Consider the following 19,185-nt stretch of genomic DNA (forward strand, 5'->3'; position numbering starts at 1 on the left):
CACAATGTGACACAAAGAGCTTGTTTGGCCTTTCTTTGCAGAAAAGTATATTTGAAGTCCTCATGAAATAGAAGATGGCAAATATAAAAAATGCTGTTTATGAAACGGGTATGAGGACTCCGCAAACATTTTAATAGAAGCTAAATTACCTTGGTGTACTGTATGAGTGGTCTAGTCTCGAATACTCGAATAATGCGTCAAAATGGAGGAAGTTAAAACCTCTCAAAGCCTTTTCAACAGATTCTCCCACTCTTTCAGAGCATCTCTCAAGGATTTTGAGGACACATTATGTGCTGATGTTGCTATAGGCGCTACACTTTTCTGGTGAGTGATGCACATGCCGGATAAAAAAAATGTTGTGCAAATGTCCAACATGGATTTTCTCTTTAATGTCACAGACTTGTTAAACATATATTTTACAAAATATGGCTGCTCAAAAACTGGACCTAAGTTAGCTTTACAGAGCGGATGTTTTAAAAAAAAAAAAGTGTAAGAGTGCAAGAAATCTGAACATGTTTACAGAGTTTTAAGAGTCAGCAGCTGAATACATTTGTAGATTTAATGCTAATGTTTGTAGCACTGAAAACATGTTGAACTGTGCAAGCAACTAAGAACGCCTGAATCCAACACCACCGTGGATGAGGTACTGCCACATTTTAATGTTTGTAATTTGCATCTACATCGACACACACCACCAGCTGTTAATTAACTCCGCTTGAATGGCCTCAGTAACTGTAAGGTTCACCGCACATGTCTTGAGCACAGGTTGCTAGGTAGGACTACAGACAGGTTAACAATGTGGGCCAAAAAACTCTGACCTTAACCCTTTTTGGAGCCATACGCCAACAACAACAACAAACAACACAGATTTACCCTATACATGTATTTTTATGAATTATAATAATATTTTATTGTTTCTGTAGTTGTGCTGTATTATGAAATATTATGTTTTATGGATTTGGAATGTTTATTATTGGATTAGATTTGAAGACTCCTGGACTATTTGTATCTGTGGGAGAATCATTCTGTATTGTGGAACTTAGAAGGGAAGAGAGTTGTGCCAAAAAAGGAAGGTTTTATGATGACAGTCTGTCATGAACAGATGTGGGATCACTCCCTTGACATTCCAAGACAGGAAATCAATCTTACTTTTGATTGTGTAGTCTTTATTAAAAAAGCACGTCTATAGCTTTTGGTTTTAGTTTTTTTTGTTTGTTTGTTTGGATGTAAACTAATCAGTGGCATTTGGAATATATTGAAGACTTTCTTTCCCCATCTCTTCTTAAAATCAATTTATAACTTACATACAAAGCTTCATAAACTTTGCAGCTGACAACACAATTGCTCTAACCTCCTCTGATTGGTTGAAAATGAGTCCTGTCTGTTTAACTGACTGTTTAATTAATTGGGCTGTAATGAATTATAATTATGGCTCATCCATTGCGTGCTGTTCTTGAAGTTAGTGCCGCCCCTTACATCTGAATAATGCTCCAATGATGGATGCTTTCAAATGATTGCTTAGATATAATGTAAATAATTGTACAGCCTAGTCCTAAATTAAATTCTGATAGCCTAGTCAACATCTTTTAAAAGTAGGCTATTGGAAAACATATTTCGCTGTGTGACTTATCGCACATCTTGTGAAGTCCATATAGTTTGTGTGAACCTCCAAAACAAATCGCTGGAACAGAAGCTGCCTGCAAGGCAAAATAAAGGAAGGTGCAATCCCCTCCCCTCACACCTCTAAGGATGAATATTATGGTTGTATGGTGGTTGCAGGCACTAGGGTATAGCCTACAATTAACCGTCTGATACAGAATTTTCAGAAAATGTCTTAGAAACAATTACCTAGCATATATAGTGGAACGTGAAGTTATTGCTATACAGGCTTCATCAGCTATTGTAGGCTACGCGAGACAGCATGTGTACTGGGGATATTCTACAGAGACTACATCACCCATAATACATTGGGGGCACTCGCGCGCACACACGGAAGGTGAGTCCCTGTTCCTGAACTGGCTCGTTTTTCAGTGTGAAGTCTTGTCTGCCTTTTAATTTACTGCTTAAATACAGACCTACCTATTTGTCAATACGGAGTCTTTCACCTACTCCTAAATGCTTAAGACCGACGTGCGGTCCTTACGTCAGTTGCCACATTTACAAGCTTCCTGGGCTTCGTCCAAAACCGATTAAGCTACCGATTGATTTCGGTGTGGTTGGTTAACATCAGTTTCAAGATGTCTTAAAGATGCAGTCATTCGTAAAGGTTACAGTGCAACCAATGCAATGTAGTCAGTTGCCTCCTCTTCAGTAACGCTCGTTTTCTAAACATAGTAGGCTAGTTGTAGGCTGTATCTGTATACCACCCTCACTGTTGAGCGCTGTAGATTTATGAATGTTATCTTCTGTACACGTGTTCTCTTCATTTATAGCCTTGAAGGATCAGTGTTTAGCCTATATCTGGTCACTGGTGTTAGGTGATTAAAACACTGAAGTAGCCTACACTAGCCTAATTCACAGCCACATTGACCCTTGTTGACCCATACCATCCAAAGAAAAGAGTGAATTGGTATTCAGTGTCAAGCAATAGGCCTATCCTAAAACATGACTAGGCCTTTTGCATCTGCATCATGAGTCATTCTGATTACACTGGATGTGTTGTGTAATAAATTATGTCTCGCAAGTCATAGGTTATCTTGCAGTTTGGTTAATGGAATCTGATTAATTCCTCTCCCAGAATTTATGAAATTGTTTGCGCTTAGAATCAGGCTACATAGTCATGGAAATCCTGTAAAAGCCCTGTTTAAAATCCCATGTTCCACGCTGGGAAAAGGCATGCCATGCGTGATGTATCTGATTATAAACAGTTGGACCTAGAGTTAGGCCTACATGTTTTGTAAAAGCAGGGTTTCTGTGCGGTCTTGAAAAAACATAGAATTTAAAATGGAAATTTAATCTCAATTTTTTGGCCTTTAAGTGTTGTCTATATCCAGGTATTAAATACTAGGTCTGCACACTTAATTAACATACAAATAAAAAGAGTAAAAGAATAAAAACGGAACAGTAAGAATAGAATAAAGGGCAGTAGAATATGGCTATGTATAAGAATAAATACAGTACAGGGCTCTACACTAAAAAAAATTTCCAGGAGCACTTGTGCGCCCAAGTTAAAAAATTTAGGAGCACAGACAAAAATTTGGGCGCACATTCAGTTCTGTACTTAACTTACACATAATCTAACATTACACTGCAGCTAACAGTTAAACATGCCAGTGCACCAATTGTGAATATTAAGAATGACTGACAACATTTAGGCTACAGGACACAGGATTTTAAAGATCAGTGCCTATTTTATTTTCAGTCTGTTCCATTTTCCTACATTTTGTTAATGTAAAATAATATAATAACATTGCCATATTTGCATTTAGCCTGTATATCAAGTATCCTGCCAAATGTAGGCTAATTTATTTATTTGTGAATCCATCTGTAGCTAATCCAAATATGCCCATGGTGACCTATCTGACTGCATACTGCCTAATACTACTACTAAAACAGTCCATTTTCTCTTCCACAAAACCCAACATAGGCTAATCAAGGATATATATATATATATATATATATATAAAACTTTTATTTTTTATTTGAAATACCTGCATTGATGGGGGCAGTAGGCAAACGTTAGACCTACTTTCGTTTTGCACTTCAGAGGGGTATTCCAGAAAGGAGGTTTAACAAACACTGAGATAAAACTTAACCTTTGGGTTGTCTGAACCTGTGGCGACTAAACCCGAGCTATCGGTTCCAAAACACCGGTTACCAGTTAGTTCAATCAACCCTGTGTTAGATAACCTAGAGTTGTGCGCGTTCACGGCAAACTTATAAAGGCATCATCTATTGAGAGTCGAAAACATGAGTGAAACCGGCGAAAGGAAGAGCACCATATTTTTCAGAGGCGGAGTAGTCGAGGCTTATGAGGAGGAGAGAACTGTAATAACAAAAAAAAGAGTAATACTTAAGCGCCTGCGTCCGAGACCTTGCTTGGCAGAGAATAGCCTAACTGACCGTGTAAATGCGTATGTTTAAGATAGCCTATTTAATGTCAAAAGCACAATTAAATAATTGACTGGACATCACGTGTAGGCCTATTGACTGCTTTACGCACCGACTGACAGCTTGCCGATATGCTCTGCGTCTCCAACACTACAAAAACTCATAGCCCATCTCGGCTTGTCCCCTGCACTCCAAAATCTGGCGCTAGTTAGCCAATGCTACCAACAGCTTTTTCAATAGTGGTGCTTCGGCATCGGGCTAGCCATGCAAATAAATCACTGTTTTACACCCATTTACGAGGCTCAATGTATCTCCACACTTCATTGGTAGACTTCCGAGGGCCCTGACATTTAAAACGAGACATTGAGAACTTTGAAAAAGCACTGGTAGTTTACTTACAAGACGATTTATACAGACAGTATCTTCACGAAGTTTAGCGTTTGCAGCCATCTTGAATTTAGTCACGATTTAGTCAAAAATAATTCAGTGGAAATGCATGGATTCCAGTAGCAGCAACTGGAATCCATGCATTTCCACTGAATTATTTTTGGAATCTGATCCCTTATCATACCTGTTCATTCTTACTCGTCGCTCGACTTATCGTGACTAAATTCAAGATGGCTGCAAACGCTAAACTTCGTGAAGATACTGTCTGTATAAATCGTCTTGTAAGTAAACTACCAGTGCTTTTTCAAAGTTCTCAATGTCTCGTTTTAAATGTCAGGGCCCTCGGAAGTCTACCAATGAAGTGTGGAGATACATTGAGCCTCGTAAATGGGTGTAAAACAGTGATTTATTTGCATGGCTAGCCCGATGCTGAAGCACCACTATTGAAAAAGCTGTTCGTAGCATCGGCTAACTAGCGCCAGATTTTGGAGTGCAGGGGACAAGCCGAGATGGGCTATGAGACATACGTTCACACTCGGTATCATGTTTCAATACACTTTAGATCGATATCACACCGGAATTCTTCTTTAAAGATTTATTTTATTCTATTCTAATCCACCATGCGTAATGGAGAATGCTTTTCAAGTAGCCTATATTTAGGATTCAGCTGAAAAAGTCTAGCGCTCTTGAAACACTCGTTTGGAAAAGAATGGATAGGCTTTCATGTGATGTTGTGGTCTTATCGCCCTCTCACAGTAAATTGCACGGATGAATATTAGCCTACATGATTTTGTGCTTCTTTGTCAATCGGACCTTCGTCAAAATGAAACGCCATTGTGTGACGTGTAAAAATAGCGGCCTGATTGAACATGCACTGAAATAACCGAATACAATTGAACATAACCTGGTAGGGGGTAGGTTTTGTTCAGGTTAAGTTCAGAGCCTATGTTGCCATAGTTACTTACATAGTCTGATCATTTTTGAGCTTTGTGGAACTGAAATCCCAGGTTTACCGTTTACTCAGGGTTTACATACCCAGTTCAGTTCAGAGCCTATGTTACCATAGTTACTTACATAGCCTGATCATTTTTTGAGCTTTCTGGAACTGAAATCCCAGGTTTACCGCTAACTCTGGGTTAACATACCCAGTTAAGCCAGTAAACCTGCTTTCTGGAATACCCCCCAGCTTGTATTGGGTGTAAACAAACAAGCATGCGTGGAAGCCTGGAGTTGTCAGTAGCGTTCTACCTTTGAATAAAATGGGAGTATTATGGGAGGCTACTTTTGTGCCCGTTCGCTTCAGCTATATTTTGCATATTGCAGCCAATACGTCAACTGGGCTAAAAGGCATGTCAGGTTACCTATCCTTCTCTCACTGCATTCTCAGAATCTCATCCTGTTCCTCCTATATCCGATGACTTCGGTGGATAGAAGAACTAATTTCTTCAATCTTTGCATCTTGGCTGGCTAGTCTAACTTTCCGTAGTTTTTATGCTGCATTCGTGACGTGATTCTATGGTTTGCACCAGTAATGTTTCTCGATGTTGCGGCGTATTTCGTAGACAAACATTGACATGGTTAGAAGTCATTCCCACCAGTGCGCCTAAATATTTTTTTGCACTCGCACGCCATCATTTTTACTCGCATGTGCGAGTGAAATGGGCGCACTGTAGAGCCCTGCAGTATGTACATTTGCCAATAAATAAATAGACACTCTGGGTGGTATAGGGTAATGCAATGTCCCTGTCAAGGTTGCCAAGTCGTGGACACCTCAACAGACACAGGCAAGATGCAATATAGTTGAAAAGAGGGTGTGAATAGAGCAATATCAGTATAGACTGAGGTTTAAGATTAAATATAAATATAGTGCAAGGCAGTTCAGTGCAATGATAATGTATTAATAACAATACTGTAACTGTAAGGTTGAAGTACACACGAGGTAGATGAGCAGAACAGGGTTGATTTACTTTATTCAGTGTGGGGGCTAGCCTGGGTGTTCCCATGCTGCCTTGCGCGCAATTTGATTCACGCTGCTAAGGCAGCCTGGAGACCATGGAGCAAATTTTCGCCTGAGATAGGGAACCAATCACAGAACAGGGGGGAAAGCAAGACGATGATGAGCTATGCACAGACGCATTTGATAGACATCCGTGGCACCCAATAAACGGATCTGGGCATTTTTTTCTAATACGAGAAAATGAACGTCTCATTGAGAAGTGGTGGCGCTAGCCAGGCTATGTGGGGGCTGTTTCTGAGTGTTCAACAGAGTGACTGCTTGTGGGAAGAAGCTGTCTTTGTGTCGGATGGTTTTGGTGAAAACAGTGCCCTGAATTGTCTACCAGAGGGAAGGAGGTTGAACAGTTTGTGACCAGGATGTGAGGGATCTGTAGAGATTTTTGCTGCCCTTTTCCTGACCCTGGACCGGTACAGGTCCTGGATGGAGGAAAGGTCAGCTCCATTGATCCTCTCTGCAGCCCTAATTGTCTGTTGCAGTCTGGCCCTGTCCCGTTTGGTGACTGACCCAAACCAAATACTTTCACTATTGACTGACAAGGTGTTACCATCGAAAACATAGCCTGAAAAAAGCAACACTCACAGCTCCCGCACATAGTTGCGCTCCAGCAACGCATACCAGTGGGTATTCCCGACGGTAGCTATGCAAATTATTTAAGGTTTATTCCACTGCTTGGTTGAATTTCCCATTGTCCTACGTAATGACCGACCATTAACCGTAAGTTAAGTATGAAGTAGATCCATTTTTTTTGGCCGTATCACACTTGTATATTAATTCGTCGAACTCGTTGTGAAGTTTAAATGAACTGTCACGTTGCATCCAAGCTGTAAAATGCAGACGTTCAGAACATTGCAATATTGTAGCATATGATGGAGGTGGCTTTTAGCTAGATGGATAACAGCAGGCTAAGTAAAATAGCGATGTTTCAAAGCTAAAGTTCATCAGAATCTTGGGATACGCCCGCTTGACAACGGGAGAGATAGAACTAACGACTGGCCTTTGGCCGTAGCAACCATCCATTTAGAACTAGTAACGGCAGTTTGTCCTGTGAGTTGAGGAATTAGTTTATATGTGTCGGAAGAAATTAGTTCTACAAACAAGACAGTTTTAGCGATTAAAAAGTTTAAATTGTAACAGGAAAGGAACACAACAAGTGCCAACAGTGGAATAAGCGGGATAATGGACTCCACGGTGGTCTGTTCACAGAAGTTAATGCACTTACGAGGTTTAAACGGCCCTCCACTTCGCGTCGGGGCCGTTTTACAACCTCGACCGTGCATTAACTTCTGTGAACAGACCACTGTGTCGTCCATTATCCCTTACATAACCGTAATTTGATTGGCTGGTGCCTTCTGTTGTTCGCTTGTTCGTAATTTGTCTGGTGCTGTCCGTCGGTGCAGCAACAGCTGAACTTCTCAACGCAAGCGACGGGAGCAACACGATGTAACGGACCCACAATTCATTTCGGCAACGGATGACATAAACCCATGTAAAGTGAACGGGATGCGTCTCCAGCACTGCAACACACGCAACTGTGCGGGAGCCGTTAACCCAATAATGTTTGAATGACTGATAGAAAATCCTAAGGATATTTGCAGAGGAGTTGCTGCTTACATCTTGTGATGGTGCATCTTCAGCTGTGCTTTATATGCATCTTTTGCTATAGAACAGGTTTTTCTTGGTCAATGCTTTTCCTTTTGCCTATAGCTAAAAGGGAGCTATAGGCTAACTGGTGGAACCCACTTCCAGTGACTTATGGAGTCAGACTGGGTTATTGCACACAGAGAAAAAGAGGTTGTATATCCTCTTATATAACTCTGGGCTACAAGTCAAATCAGCTCATTTCACAAAAAGTTGGCATTTTTAACCAGATCAGGTCAAAGTCGGAGCAAAAGTTGTTTGATGTTTTGAGGATAACAGCGACTGGAGGGCCAGAAATCACTATTAAAAACACAGCAGTATTCGTGATATAATGATATTGTTTAATCTGTTTACTCAAAAGCCTGACACTTTCCATGTGGAGCCCTGTGCCAACACATCATTAGTTGCATAAGTCCTTGAGTGTGTCATGTCAAACTTTGATGCCATAGCTGACTTGTGAATTTACTAGTGATTGCACCATACAATAAGTGCCTCCTTATAATAACTGGTTCTGCTGCACTGCTCATAAGAGAATGGTCTCATATGTAGTTTGCCTGGGGTTTTCCCTATAGTTCATATCACAACTAAATAATTAAAGCAAGGACCGCATGTATCAGTTTGCTGAACTTAGGCCCTTGTTAACAGATTTGCAATAGCCTATTGTCTAGCCCTGACATGTAAAATGTGATTTTAGGTTGCTGTTCATGTTGCTTGTCGACCTACCTGTTTAGTGGGAGCCCAGCGTTTGTCATGTGCGTTAGGGTCAATGACGTGACGCTCATTTTTTTGTTTACATACATTTTTTTGTTTACATACATTTAAAATAGTTAAAATTTGAAAATAATTTGACAAATTATTTTCAAATATTATTTTCATCAAACCCTAATCTTAAAGTTTTGGATTTATTTAATTTTGAAAGAGTATTAACTGAATTTGGGTAAAATTGTCAACACGGTGTAACCACAAAAACATGAACCAAATAATTACACTTGCTAAAAAAAATGTGAAATTCTCTCCAAAATCCCTTCTAAAATAATCTGGCATGATCTTGCAGAAGAACTTTTCTATATTTAATACAAGTAATGAAACCCCATTGTTCTGAATGTTTTAATTAATATGGGGAATCGTGTCTGTCACATCAACCACTTAAAATGTCAAGTGGTGTATAACCACCATTTAGGGAGCAATTTTGTATGTATTATGCCAGAGGATCATGTGACCGGAAACTATGTCATAGAGAAGGACCCTTCAAGACCCCAACTGCTATGAGTCAAGGTTAGCAACTCTCTTAAAGTAACATAATAGTGTTTTTAGGCCATGGCCAGGCAAGCTTAGGTTACATGTCAAATTCAATTTAATGTAAAAACTGTGTTTGGATATTCACATTAAGGTGAAGTGTGTACATAGTTGTCCATAATAATGCCTGCAAATTTTACTTTTAAATAGAAATGTCAAATGGTGTAACCGGTTACACCATTTGACTCTCTTGTGTTTGAGACCAGTTTGGTCAGATTCAGGGCCAAGAGTATGTAATTTGAGGTGCCAATTATATTATTTTTATAATTTAAATAGTGACTAACTATTTAGCATGAACAATAGCTTTAAAAGGGTTTAATTAGATTTTAAATAGTGACTAACTATTTAGCATGAACAATAGCTTTAAAAGGGTTTAATTAGATTTTAAGTGATTTTTGAAATGTCAGAGCTTTTAAAATTTAAACTTCCATAATTATTTTTAATATTTTATTATGATGTATGTAAACAGTATGTTCAAATATAAATAAATAATATAAATACATTTATTATATATAAAATGTACCTCTTGTCCCCCCAAAGGATGCCACTTACAAGCAAGGAAAACTTGTCTCGCCACAGAGTGAACGCAGATCCTGCTGTTGGTTGGTTGTTAAGAAATGATCATACCCACTCTTTCACTCACTCTTATTCTCTTTCACACACACTTTGGGCCCTATTTTAGCAATGTAAAATGCATGGTCACTTGCGAATAGCGTAAATACATTTAGGGGTTTGTCCAGTCCACATTTGGGGTGGTTTTGTTATTTTGTTTGGGGTGGTTTTAACGTCAGGTGCCTGGCGCAAAAAGGTGGCTCTTATGTTTCTTAATCAGTCATGGGTGTGTTTTGGGCTTAACATCCTTTAAACCAATAAGGAGGACATCTGTCATTCCCTTTAACAGCAAGCAAGGCAACATCAAACAGCACATCAGTATTTTGATAGTCAGCGGTGTATTTGAAGGAATATGCTTGTACGCAAGACCGTATGAAACAGGCATTCCACTAAGCCATTCTTTACTAAAACCTAGCAGAGTATAGGCTACACACATCTGCACTTGTCTATTAATTGAACTATAGGCAAAGTGAAACTAACTTCACCGTGGTGTCATAGTCAACGACAAAACAGTTAATTACTTTCACTATTGACTGACAATGGGTTACCAGAAAAAAGCTTCCCCCTATAATGTTTGAATGACTGAATAAATAACCTAAGGACATTTATTCTGCAGAGGAATTGCTGCTTACATCTCGTGACAGTGCGTCTTCAGTTGTGTTTCATATGCGCCTTTCGCTATAGACCAGACTTTTCTTGGTCAGTGGCGTACTGATTTTTAGATGTAAGATAGCGATTTTAAGCTCATGTGCCAGACCACACCTTATGTCGGTGATTTCCACACCCCTGGGCGCATTATTTAATAAAAGTGAATTGTAAGATAGGAAATAACTTTGCATCAGAATAATAATACGCTTTGCACCAGGTTTTGCATCGCGAAAATAGGGCTATTTATCTGACTCTCTTTGAAAATAATGGGTATAGACTGAAATTGAAAATAATGGGTATAGACTGAGAACTGATCTGAAATCAAATAGAACACAAGTTTCTTCATTGATGTTATGAAATGATATTTGATATGGAATATGATGAATGACATGTATACATATCAAAATATCCAACTCAGTTTACCTTGATGCCTATTTTCTGTGTCAATTTCTTGTCCTATTGCTATAAACGTTTTATGGTCAATTGGTGTAACCAGTATTTTGTCTAAAAGACTAATAATGTACAAAAAAGTTAATATGGATAATGATTTAAAACTCTACTTCACTGTAATAATGGTTGTTTAAACCATTTTTACTCAAATGGTCAAAGAATAGACATAAAACAAGATGTTTATAGCATATGGTCTTGCTCAGTACAATGAAAAACCCATATATACCCATATAGGTGTGACATATTAGATATTTGTCATTTTTGTGGTTACACCATTTGACAATTTAAAGGAGAATTCCGGTGTGATATTGACCTAAAGTGTATTGAAACATGATACCGAGTGTGAACGTATGTCTCATATCCCATCTCGACTTGTCCCCTGCACTCCAAAATCTGGCGCTAGTTAGCCGATGCTACCAACAACTTTTTCAGTAGTGGTGCTTCGGCATCGGGCTAGCCATGCAAATAAATCACTGTTTTACACCCATTTACGAGGCTCAATGTATCTCCACACTTCATTGGTAGACTTCCTAGGGCCCTGACATTTAAAACGAGACATTGAGAACTTTGAAAAAGCACTGGTAGTTTACTTACAAGACGATTTATACAGACAGTATCTTCACGAAGTTTAACGTTTGCAGCCATCTTGAATTTAGTCACGATAAGTTATCAACGAGTAAGAATGAACAGGTATGATAAGGGATCAGATTCCAAAAATAATTCAGTGGAAATGCATGGATTCCAGTTTCTTCCAGTAGCAGCAACTGGAATCCATGCATTTCCACTGAATTATTTTTGGAATCTGATCCCTTATCATAGCTGTTCATTCTTACTCGTTGCTCGACTTATCGTGACTAAATTCAAGATGGCTGCAAACGCTAAACTTCGTGAAGATACTGTCTGTATAAATCGTCTTGTAAGTAAACTACCAGTGCTTTTTCAAAGTTCTCAATGTCTCGTTTTAAATGTCAGGGCCCTCGGAAGTCTACCAATGAAGTGTGGAGATACATTGAGCCTCGTAAATGGGTGTAAAAACAGTGATTTATTTGCATGGCTAGCCCGATGCCGAAGCACCACTATTGAAAAAGATGTTGGTAGCATCGGCTAACTAGCACCAGATTTTGGAGTGCAGGGGACAAGCCGAGATGGGCTATGAGACATACGTTCACACTCGGTATCATGTTTTGATACACTTTAGGTCAATATCACACCGGAATTCTCCTTTAACAGGCTGTTAGTTCTATCTTTTGTTAAAAAATAGTATACACGTCACATTAAATAATATGAATACAACAGAAATACAAAGTATACACTTTGGCAAATCTCAGGCATGTTTTGTTTTAAAGGTTTAAACATATTTTTAATTTTCTCATCTTACCAACCCTTATATGTCACTGACCCATTAGCAAGAGTAGCAGAATGTGTGGGATCCGTGGGGGTCTAGTTGTGCCCAACTGGATGTTTCAATTTGGGAAACCTGATTGAATACGTTTTAATTGTTTCTTTCTTAGTGGTGCTGTTTAAAAATGTCACATGGAGCCTCCATCTAATGGAAGCCATCTGTCTCTACTGCAATAAATAAATAACTAAATGATCGCTAGTCGGTTTTCCCCAATGTGTACACACACATCTAACTGAAGCAAGAGGGATATGACAATAGTGAGCATATTAAATACTTATGATCTCATGTCAATAGGAGCTACCTCTTTTTATAATATTCTTTATGTAGGGTAATCCAAAATGGAAGTTCAGGCTCAGACCCAGCTGCAGTATACGTTGTATATGTAATTGCCTCATTCATCTCAGTGCTTTTCTCGCCCAAGCAATAAAACTGTACATACTGTATCGTAGATGTAAGAGATGTGGACAGAGATGCATTATGTACGAGACCAGGCATCAATTATGCACCACTTATTCATACCACAGCAATACCTAATTGATTTGATTCTCCACTTCATGTATAATTAAACAGGTGCAGTCCTTGCTATGGGGCCCCTGTGTTCGCCAGGCATGTTGGAAGAGTTGTGGCTTTGGTGTGAATCTCTCTTTGTGTGTCCGTCTCCTCCAAGTCAGTCACACGCTGACTGGATCAGGGAAGTGGGGAAGCAGTGAGAGTGCCAAATTTAATTTCCCATAATGATGAGCAGTGTGTTTTCCACTCCCAGTTCCATTTGGCTTCATGTTTCTGAGTGCTTTTTAGGTCTGTCCCCGTGTCAAAACTACATTTGAACTTACGGAAGACTTGATTAAGGCTCTTACATTTAAAGAAGCTATATGTATGGATTGTAATGTAAAGCATTTAAAACTGAACTAGAAATATAGCCATAGAATGCGAAGAAATAACTGCTTTGACATTATGTCAAGAACCCCTATGTGTAACTGCATCGTGTGTGTTTAGTCAACTGTACGGTTCAGTCTTGCATCTACCCAACGCACAACTTGCAGAACATTGGAGGGAGGTGTGCTAGCAAGGGAGCTGAAGCCCATAGATGCATGCTAGCATATTTTAGCACATTTCCGAAGGTGTTGGGACACACTGGACCAACTGGCTACCACATAATGTACTGTGTGCCTAAATAAAGTTAGCTAAAATGCTGAAATGTAGTTAGAGATGCTAATGGTTGATATCTTAATTTTGTCCTGCAAGGTTGCATGTAACATTAAGTCTCTGCCACCTTGGCTAGGTGTTTTTGTTACTTAAGTGAAGGGAGTGGAATTGGTGCATGAAGGTAGTATCCTAATATAGCCTACTGCCCCCAATTTGCTTTGAGGTGACCAGTATGAAATGAACACACGCTGAGGGTTAGCCAGTCTTATTGCCTTTCTCCTCTTTAAGTGTCATCCATCTCATTCCCCTTTAAACTGTCCTCCTGGGCCCATTTGGAGTGCCTCAGCTGAACTCAATTCATTGGATCCTAGATTTCAACAGTTGTGCGTTTAATTCTGTAGGACTTTGAAAGTGAGTGACATGGTGTTCTCTCACTCTCTGCAGCCCCGTAGTGCTTGCCCCTTCCTTCCTTCCTTTCTTTCTTTCTTTCTTTCTTTCTTTTTGTGGAGAAATAGAAGGAGGAGGTCATCTGGCAAATGACCTTTGTGGAGTTCTGCAGTTCCAGTTCTGTCATTTCACCCATTCGCGGAGGTCAGGGAGAGGGCCAGGGCTTTTGAGTGGGCCGCGGAGAGGGGACCAGCAGAATCATTTTCACTACAGGGGTCACGGGGTGCGCTCCACTCACAAGAGAAATCGGCTGGGCTGTTGTCAGAATATCAACTCACTTCAATTCGACTTTTTTTTGCACATTTACATGGAGCCCTGTCTCTGACCTGCAGGTTTGGACAAAAGCGTTGGCAATTAGTCAGACGGAGACGACTTCAGATCTCAGCAGAAGCTGAATTCAGCAGCAGCAAGAGAAATCCCCCATTTGACTAAAACTTTATTGAGGTACTGTACCCTTTTTTGTGTTCTAATAAGCTACTCATGAACATTGCAACACGACGACAGTCAAAAACATAATAATGATCATTATAATACAATACAACAAAAAACAAAAAAATACAACAAATTATAAGGAAAAGCAAAAAGTAAAGTCAGACCCAAACTTTCCAAAACATTTACTTTATACAGTCTTGTATTGTCTGATGATAATGATGATTGTGTATTGCAGCAAACTAAAGAGGGTAACTATTTTTAGAACTAGTATCTCTTACAATTCTTATTTTTTTACATGCAATGCTAAAGACGCTCAAACAAATGTTTTTTTTTTTTATTTTGCCAAACTTTGTCTTACTGCCTATGTATACCAGCTTTATAATGATGGTTATCATTAAAATTGATGTCCTAAGCAAAAGTAATCTCTTAGACTCCTGGGAGCTGTAGTCAGCAGCTAAATATTGGAGCTTGGTTTGGATTTTTTAGCCAACTAGGAATAATTCAAAGAGGCAGAAGTATCTCAATATGCCAGTTATTTAATGTATATATACATATGCATATGCCAGTTATTTAATGTATATATACATATGCATATGCCAGTTATTTAATGTATATATACATATGCATATGCCAGTTATTTAATGTATATATACATATGCATATGCCAGTTATTTAATGTATATATACATATGCATATGCCAGTTATTTAATGTATATATACATATGCATATGACTTTGAAGCGTGGTTCGCTCTTATGGTAACTAGGTCTGGGGTGTGTTGACAAAAACTGCCAGCATCGCTTATTGCTGCTTTAGGTGCAAAGCAATTTCCACTGACATTTAAATGTGCAACACAATTTCTGTGCTTTTAGTGCAACTCAGTGGTGCCATGTCAACATGCTGCTTTGTCAATGTCAGTGCTACATTCACAAAAAAGAGTGGATCCGACACTGTCTGGTGTGAAGCAGCAGTCTTTTATCTGCTGCTAATCCCATTGGAAACAATGAGCTTAGTTCCCAAATCAGGCAAACAAGTTGGTTTCTCCTCTTTCTTATCTGTGTTGGTTTCGGTACAAAATGTTATGTGCCTTGGGAAATGGGGTGCTTATTTTATGAGAGAGAGAGAGAAAAAAAAAATATGAAGGGCAAAAAATAAAATCTAACTGACAATAGGAGGAAGACAGAAAGAGTAGAAACACAGAGAGAGAGAGAGAGGAAATGGAAGACAGACTGGCACAAAGTGCTGTGGGAGTAGTGCAGCAAGGGACCACGAACCCACATGTGACTGGCGTGAACTGATGGACATCTGTATGCTCTAGATCCTCTCTAGGGAATCTGTGATTTTCACAGCAGCTCTTAAAACCATAGGCTGAAGACTGTTCAGCATCTAATATCTGTGTAGAGTTGACTTCATCTCGTACAGTGTCTTAGTACATGAAAGTATACACAAAGCTGCTGCATTTTGTCCTTTTCCTCCTTGGTCCTTTGGATGTGTTGGCTGTAAGCTCTGGGATTTTGTTGCTTCGTTCCATTGAGGAAGTGGATTTTGAATGCAATGTTGTTGGGCAGTGCTTTCTCCACATTAGATCCATTGTCTTTGTTTCTGGGAGCAATACCTTTACTCACCACCAGGGATCCTCTTTGCTTCTCAATGAACCTCCTGAAGGACGCTGTCATAAGGGCAGCTTTTTTCAAGCTCTGATTGCGTTGGAGGTGAACAAACTAATAGGCAATAATTACTTATCATTTATGATGTCGCAGGCACCCTGTGATGCATGCAATCATATGGGACAAATAAGATTAAAAAAAAAACAACTATTAGAATCAATTGATATGTTCTTATTCAGCCTTTAATAGACTGTAAATCGGTCTGAAGGTAGAACTTGCCTCACAAAGCATTGGCTCTTTTGAGGCTACAAAAGCTCTTTCTTGTCCATATGACAACTGAATGCCAATTATCTTGCTATTAAGAGGGGAATAAAGTTGTTATTGCCATTTTCTAAAGTGCTCTTCTCTGGGTGAATTTTAAATTCTGCCGCTCCCTAGCAATTTCCTGCATCTTTGTTTCAGCGCTGCTCAGATGAGCTCATTTTCACCACAGCTTTATGGTGGGAAGTTGATATATTATCACATTTGTGCATTATCTTTGGCAGCTGGTGGATCTGCATGGTATGTTGAACAGTGATAGAAAATATTAGCCTGAGTAAATGCCACATTTTTTTTATATCACATCAGGAACGTGTAACCAGAGGCAATAAATGCAATGGAGCCTGGCTAATTGCATTTCTTAACATGTACCCATTACGTATTTGGCAGAAATGAAAGGAAAAAATATTAATTATGTTAATATATTATATTGCATTAATTTCACCCTTGCACAAGCAATGTTGCTGTTGGTACACAGAGCTTGAATGAATTTATTTATTTTTTCTTTCCTTTTTTTTTTTTGCCTTCTGCTTATTTCAAAGAGAGACTACACCCTAGAGGCCAGCGCATGTTATCATTGTTGTGCTTGGTCGGCGGGGGATATGGCTTGTTTAGGAAATCCAGAGGACAGCCAGGCTTCAGCCGCCCCTCTCTCTCTGCTGAAGCCGCTGCTCTTTCAAGGGATTAATGCATTCCCAAACTCCAGGCTTTGTGCTCGGTTTGTTGCAGGCCTCCTTTAAACAGGCTGAGAGCTGACAGTTTGTAGGTGGCAGACAGAAAATAAAAAAAAAAAAAAAAAAAAAGAAAAGCATAAATAAAGACACAAGATGTTTGTGGCTGTTCTGACTATGCCTTTGGAAGGATAAAGCCATCGATATAGACTGTTTTCTAAATCATTTCAAATGCTGTTAAACATGTTTGGCATTTTCTCAGTGTTTCTTTTATTCTCAGTGCAGCTATGTATGTATATACTGTATGTATGTGTCTTCTTATACAACAATTGGGTTCTATGGAACTATTTATTTGTTTCTGATTGGCCGAGAGACGTTCCATGAGTTGGAATATCCCTGTATGTATGTGTCTTAGTATACCTCACACATAAGCCCAGCGGTTGTTCATGGAACAGAGAGAGCAGTCTGGGTTTTGCATTAGTCGTCTCAGAGTGAAGGTGCTCATTACTTTTCCTTACAAGAGTGTATCTCAGTTGTTGGCTTCCCCATTCCCAGTAGGATGTTACCACCAAAAGCAGCATTCAGAAGTTCACTTTAAATATCCACAGAATTTTTCCAGTGACATTAAGATTTTAGCTAATGACGGTGAAATACTGTACTCAGTTTTGCCTCTAAATTTAGTTAATATGATTGTTTTATTAATATTCTTTGTTTCCAGTCTGTGTTATATTGTTTTCCTCTGCAACCTCACATATTCAACAAACCATTGATGTTTATGTTTTACAGTTCAGTAACACGTGTTCCCAAATGCAGTGTTTACCAATGAGCTGTAATAGGGTTATTATGTCTATTATGTCCGTCGGGGGGTTTAATGATTTGCTTTCTATTCATCCCTCTATAATAACTTTCAGGATTTTCAATTATTAGACAGGAATGGTTTCACCACTGGGCCTGTCACTTATAGACTAATATGCATGGCAGGCCTATGAAATAGTCTAATTGATGAGAGATGGCTCATGGGTAAAAAAGTGTCATATTTACTTTTTTTTAAAAAGACGTGATAAATATGCAGCAGTCTGTTTGAGTAATTAAAGTATGGATGGATAAAGTAAGAATGAAGTAACTGCTTGAGTAAGCAAAACAACTTCCTCACAGGATTTTAGCTATTTCACTGTCAGTTGTATTGTTGGCAAAAAGACAATGGATTGATCTGTTTCTGTTTCTGTTTCTCTTTGTGAAGCATGTAAAACTCAGTGTGGTTTCAGGTATGTTGTACAATGATGCCAGAATAACCCCTTACGCATTTTAACTCAACAGTGTCAAAGTTAATTTAGGTCAAATCAGACAGTTTGCAAGTAGGTTGTCCACATAACACCTCTGTGATAATATACAAATGTTTTGCTGTTTGATCTTGGAATGCAGTTGACTATGGAATAGATATGTTGAATGGGACTTTGACCTTTCTTGGTTTTGGAACACTCTGTTTAGCCGTTGAGGCGATGCCCACTGTTAATGGGTCTGCATACAGACATAAAGCCTGGTCCTGGGCTGCAGTAGCACTGAGGGGTACACTACACAGTGAGATTAATGGGTTAGCAAGATATTTTGCGCCTAAAGCTAGGGTTTGTCATGACATGAAGGAGTCTCTTTTAATCTGGCTGGATCACTATGGTAATTTATGCAGCAAAATGAACCTAGTCCAGAGCAGTTTATGTATATGAAATAAGAGCTAAAAATGTCTAAAAGTGCTGCCTGGTGACCAATTGGTTATTTTGGAAAATGGAATAGCTATACACAGAAGCGTCTGTTAAATGTGTTTTAGGCCAAGCTCCACCCTTTTCATGGGAGTGCGCACAGAAGTTGAAGTTGAAAGCCTTGGTTGAGCAGTACTAATTGCCTCCAGTGGCTGCTTCAGGGTTTGTCCAGCCAGCTTACACTATTTATGCCTAACTTGCTTTGCAGTATATCCCTATGATCTGTCTGAACGGGCTCACGACAGACCGACTGTTGTCACTTGGAAAAAGCAAAATGAAGTGTGTAATTTGTCATTTGCGGGTCATGATT

The 19,185-nt window shown here is 39.1% G+C and overlaps 1 protein-coding gene across 6 annotated transcripts in view; it reads left to right on the forward strand.

The window, feature by feature from the left end:
* Nucleotides 1-1,703: 1,703 nt before the first annotated feature.
* fhit (fragile histidine triad diadenosine triphosphatase) overlaps nt 1,704-19,185 on the forward strand; it is a 208,918-nt gene continuing 191,436 nt past the window's right edge. For 2 of the 6 annotated variants that reach the window (XM_042090343.1, XM_042090345.1), the window contains exons 1-2: nt 1,704-1,996; nt 14,426-14,537. The gene's annotated coding sequence lies outside the window, so the exon portion shown is untranslated. Of the gene's footprint in view, nt 1,997-14,206; nt 14,317-14,425; nt 14,538-19,185 lie in introns of those variants that run through there. The other 4 variants (XM_042090341.1, XM_042090342.1, XM_042090347.1 and 1 more) reach the window with 4 other exon arrangements.

Source organism: Alosa sapidissima, chromosome 4, assembly GCF_018492685.1.
Source record: "Alosa sapidissima isolate fAloSap1 chromosome 4, fAloSap1.pri, whole genome shotgun sequence".
In the NCBI taxonomy this organism is placed as follows: domain Eukaryota; kingdom Metazoa; phylum Chordata; class Actinopteri; order Clupeiformes; family Clupeidae; genus Alosa; species Alosa sapidissima.